Source organism: Vitis riparia, chromosome 10, assembly GCF_004353265.1.
Source record: "Vitis riparia cultivar Riparia Gloire de Montpellier isolate 1030 chromosome 10, EGFV_Vit.rip_1.0, whole genome shotgun sequence".
Taxonomy (NCBI): Eukaryota; Viridiplantae; Streptophyta; class Magnoliopsida; order Vitales; family Vitaceae; genus Vitis; species Vitis riparia.
The window spans coordinates 2,627,081-2,633,235 of NC_048440.1; positions in this window are offsets into that span (position 1 = coordinate 2,627,081).

Below are 6,155 nucleotides of genomic sequence, written 5' to 3' on the forward strand. Positions count from 1 at the left end.
TGAACTTCCCCATGTACTCATCTTAAAAATGAGTAATAGACTTTCATTTGGTAAAGCTCATAAAAGGCTTCTCATACCTTATATAAGCACATCTCAAGTAAGAAGAAATTCTCTCCTCCCTATTATATAATATTGGGAGTAATATATTTCTCTTTGCTCTTTTTTGTGTTGTGTTTAATCTCATATGAATTACTAATTCTACGATCTTAAACTCGAGGTTATTATATAAAATAAATTTTTACATATTTATATTAATATTGATTTTTTTTCATTTAAATTATGTTATTTGTTGTCAACAAATATAAGCAAATTATTTGATTTTAATTATAATCAAAAGTTACACTAATGTTATCAATTTAGAACTCATGTAAAATTTATTTTATATTGAAAAATGCATTAATATTATTTATTAATTTTTGTTTGTTGTATGTAACCAATTCTAATAATATTATTTTTTTATATATCTAAAGTTATTTGATAATGTCAAATCACACAAGACTTGAATTTATGGCACTTGATATATGAGGAAAGAACTATTTATCTTGTATCTTTGATGTTAAAATCCATCTTGATGCAATGAATCTTGGAACTATAATCAAGGAAGAAAATCCAATATCTTTGCAGGATCGCGCAAAAGCATTGATTTTCCTTTGTCATCATCTCCATGAAGGTTAAAAATATGATTATCTGACAGTAAATGATTTTTTTACTCTATAGAGTGATTTGAAGGAAAGATATGGACCACTAGAAAACTGTGATTCTCCCAAAAGTTTAATATGATTTGATGCACTTTGAGGTTGCAAGATTTTAAAATTGTTGGTGAATATAACTTTGCATTGTTCAAAATCGATTGTAAATTAAAGTTGCGTGGAGACAAAAAAAAATCACAAAAGAAGACATGTTAAAAAAATCTTTTATTATGTTTCATACCTCAAATGTACTCCTATAGCAAAAGTATCGAGAGCGTAGATTTACAAAATATCTCAAATTAATATCATGTCTTCTTGTTATTAAACAAAATAATGAGTTTTTGATGAGAAATCACTAGTCTTGTCCAACTAGGTCTAAAGCATTCCTTAAAGTGAATGCAATATCATCCCAAACTCGTGGATGTAGATGAGAACGAGGACATGGTTGTGATTATGGAAGGAATTGTGGATACCATGGTGCTCATGATAGTAATTCCTCAAACTCCCAGAGAAAAAAAAAAAGTCTCATTACACCATCAGAAATGGAGCAATACTGAGGTAAAAACAAAAAATTGGGAAGTATATATAGGATAAATCTCCCAAAAACCATGAGAATAATTACTACAGATGTGGTACGAAAGGGCATTAGGCACATACCTGTTATACGCTCAAATATTTGACTGACTTTTGACCAAGCATCAATGAAAGCAAAATGAAAAGAGATAGAGATGAACTTCATCAATAGTGATGGATTGGATTGAACCTACAATGACATTGATTTATTTGGAGGTCTTAGTGAAAAAACCGGCTATTTAATAAATAATGAAAATACTAGCATTGATTGATGTTACTTTATATATCAATTAATATATTATTATGTCTTATATTTACATCTTGTCATTACATTTATATTGTTACTTATATTATGCCTTGTTTTTTCAAATATTAGTTATTTTTAAAATTCATGTGTTATTGAGTTTGAAGATGAATGAGAATGATGTATGCCTCACAAACTGTACAACCACGCACACAATTCTTTAAGATAAAAGATGTTTCATTGAACTGACAGTAACAAAAGCTAATGTAAGTACCATATCTAATACTATAGACTTGGTTGAAGGCTCCGGAAGAGCAAATATAATGCTACCAAATAAAACCAGATTCTTTATAAGTGATGCTTTATATTCTAGCAAATCTAGAAGAAACTTGCTTAGTTTTAAAGATATCCGTAGAAATGGATATCATATTAAAAATATGAATGAAGGTAATGTAAAATATCTTTACATTACTTCTGTTATTTCTAGCCAAAAGCTTACAGTGGAAAAACTCTCAGATTTTTTCCTTTGGGTTGTCTCATACAACTATAAAGTTTATTGAGTCATACGTTGTCGTGAACTAGAAGTACAATGACTTAAAAATTTTTATCCTTTGGCATGATAGGCTAGATCACCCATGGCCTTCAATGATGCTTCGAATAATAGAACACTCACATGGGCATCCACTGCAGAACCAGAAGATTCTTTTGTCCAATGAATACTCATGCGATGCTTGCTCACAAGGTAAATTGATGGTTAAACCATCTTTTACTAAAGTCATATGCAAGTCATCAATCTTTTTAAAAAGAATACATGGGGACATATGTGGGCTTAACTATCCACCATATGGACCATTTCATTATTTTATGATCTTAATAGATGCCTCTACTAGGTGGTCACATGTTTGTCTCCTTTCTACACGTGATGTTGCCCTTGCTAGGCTCCTTACACAAATGATCAAATTATGAACATTATTTTTAGATTATCTAATCAAGATAATACGTCTTGATAATGTTGACGAATTTACTTCTCAAACATTTATTAACTATTGCATATCAGTTGGAATAAATATTGAGCATCTTATTGCTCATACTCATACTCAAAATGGTTTAGTAGAATCCCTTATCAAATGCCTCTAATTAGTAGCTTGACCATTACTAATAAAAACCAAATTACCTACTTCTACTTGGGGACCTAGTCCGCATTCAACCTACAACTTACCATAAATACTCTCCTATACAACTTGTACTTCGAAAACAACCAAATATCTCTCACTTATGAATCTTTAGTTGTGAAATATATGTACCAATTGCACCTACACAATGCACTAAAATGGGTCTTCAATGAAGACTTGGGATTTATGTAGGTTTTGATTCTTCGTCCATCATAAGATATCTTGAAACCTTGATAGAAGATGTTTTTACAACTCGCTTTACAGATTGTCATTTTAATGAGAGTGTTTTCCCGTCATTAGAAAAGCTAATTCTAGAAGAACATTGAGAAATTACTTGGAATGCATCTACTATGTCTCATCTTGATCCTCGTACAAATCAATGTGAACTAGAAGTTTAAAGGATCATTCATTTGCAAAATCTTGTAGACCAATTACTAGATGCATTCATTGATACAAAAAAAAAAATTAATAAAGTCACATATCCTGGCTACAAATACTCTAACACAGGTTGATGTCCTTGTAAGATAGTTAACAAATAGATTTAAGATATGCTTGAAGTGTGGTAGACCTATTAACTCAAAGGATGTAACTCCCCAAAATAGAAGAACACAAGGAAAACTTGGCACTCTAGAAAGGACAATCACAATGATTAATCAATCTAAAATTGATAAATTTATAGCCCTCAAGGAGACACAAATAAAGCAAAAAATCCCTGAAGAGGCACATATTGAACAAGAAATCCCTAAAGAGGTATGAATTGAATAATGAGCCCCTAAAAAGGCATAAGTACTTGAAAATTATGAGATCTTAATAAGTTATGTACACATGAGAGAAAAATGGGATTGAAATAATATTGTTATTAACAATATTTTCACTTTCCAAGTAACCTTTGATATCATAAGAAATGATGAAGATCCCAAACTATGAAATGTGGAAGAATGTTGACATAGAAATGATTGGCCAAATTGGAAAGAAGCTATGCAAACAGAGTTAAACTCATTAATAAAAAAGAAGTTTTTGGATTTGTCATCTAAATTCCTAAAAATGTAAAGTTCGTTGCTTACAGATGGATATTTGTACGAAAACGTAATGAGAACAATGAGATTATAAGATATAAGGTGCAATTAGTAGCATAAGGTTTCACATAGAGACCTAGCATTGACTACGATGAAACATACTCTCCTATCATGGACGTAATCACATTTCATTTTTTAATTAACTTAGCAGTCTCAAAAGAGTTGGATATGCATATTATGGATGTTATTACAACATATTTATATGGATCAAGGATAGTGAAATATACATGAAAATCCCTTCAAGATTTAAATTGTCTGAAGAAATAGTACAAATCCTCGTAGCATAGACTTAATCAAATTACAACAATCCTTATATGGATTAAAATAATGTAGACGCATGTGGTACAATCACTTTAACCAATACTTGTTAAAAGAAGGGTATACAAGTAACTCTATACGTCCATGCATTTTTATTAAGAAATCAGAAATTGAATTTGCAATTATTACAGTGTATGTTGATAACTTCAATCTTGTTAGGACTCCTAAATAGCTCATAAGAACAACAAATTATTTGAAAAAAGAATTTGAGATGAAAGATATTAAAAAAAAAAAAAAAACAAAGGGCCTGTTTGGTTGTTGTTTTTGAAAACTATTCTTAAAAATGGTTTTTGAGAATAGTATTTGGTGTTTTTAGAAAAAAAAAAAATTGTGTTTGGAACTGAATTCTGGAAAATTGTTTTTGTTCTAAAAAAAATGTTTGGTTGAGTTAATAATATGTTTTTTTTAATTAATAAAGTGTTTTCTTCAATTAACTTGATATTATAAATATATAAATAATTTTCAATGCATAATTCATTTAAATTAAAAAAAATCATTCTATTTTGAAAATTTTACACCAATTATAATTTTCTTAAACAAAGGATGACTTGTAACCATGTGTAACTATATTAATTTCAATAATATTTGTATTTGTACATATGCTAAATTTCATAATCATTTTGAAAACATTTATTTTAATCATAAATGCATCGTACTAATACATGTTTTTATTAAAAAAAATCATCCAAATTATATGTATACTAACACAATCAATATTGACACAAATAAATACTATAAGTATTATAATACCAATATCATATTTTAATATAATATATTAAAGTTGCAAAAGTTTATAAATGATAATTTTTTAGTTAATATATACATTCACTTAGTAATAATTAAAATAAGAAGAAGAAATATGATAAATAATAAAATAAAAACACACGATGATGTTATACCCACAACAACCAATAAGTAGAAAATGACTTTGAGGATTTGTTGTAGGCATTGGGTATCGTAAGTCGGTAACTAGTTGTTGTGGATCATACTCGTCAACCCATATCAAGCAATGGGGATATTCCTACAATACATAAATTGTTAAAAAAAATAAAATAAAATATGATGTATATATTTCACTAACATCAATGTGTTTTCATGTGATAATTAAATATACTTACATGATATAATGGACTACGATAAAACCAACAACCATTATTTTTCTATGTTTTCAACATGAAAATACACATCCGTCCACGCCATAATAACACATGAGTATTTTGTTCATCCTACTTTTACAATTATAAATCAAATTTATAAGCAATATTTAATCATTAGAAATTATAACATACATCACATAATACTAATGAGAACTAATTAAGTTAACAAATATATATAAATTCTAACAAATAATTCAAGTATTGATAAATATTTAGAATTAAAAACAGTACAAGTCATGGATTGACATTGATATAATTTGCCCACATCACTTGAGCAATTTGATTCCTACAAACTGTCATACCTGTTGCACTCTCATATGATAAATCAATTGAATGACTTGTGCTGCATGTGCTCTCTTTTTCACATTGGATTGAAAGGTTTTCTACATCATATTCTCCAAACAGTTGATCATTTCGGGTTGATAGACGAATCCAATAATGAAAGGTATAACATGCAACAACAATTGATGGTTGTCTACTTGGCTTATAACAAAGCATCATCCTTAATATTGGAAATCGTGTCTTCAAAACACCAAAACATCTTTCAAAGATATTACGAAGGAATGAATGTCTATAATTAAAAGGTTCTTTATACTTGATAGGTTGATTACGTTTGCCTCGATATTCTTGTGAATGGTATCGCTCACCTCAATGTGGTGGCAAAAATCCAGATGTACAAGGGTAACCAAAATCAACTAAATAATATTTTTCTTCACTTGGCCAAGGAAAATTGACTTTTGGTCTAGTCAATGTATCAAAAAAGACACCTACATCATTTGCTGTTCCTTCCCAACTAGTATAAACATATGTGAACATCATGTCAAAATCACATATAAACATAACATTTTGTGTTATAATTGCTTTTCAACCCCTAAAACTAGTTTGTATATCAGCCAAGACCCATGCACTAACATGGGTGCTATCAA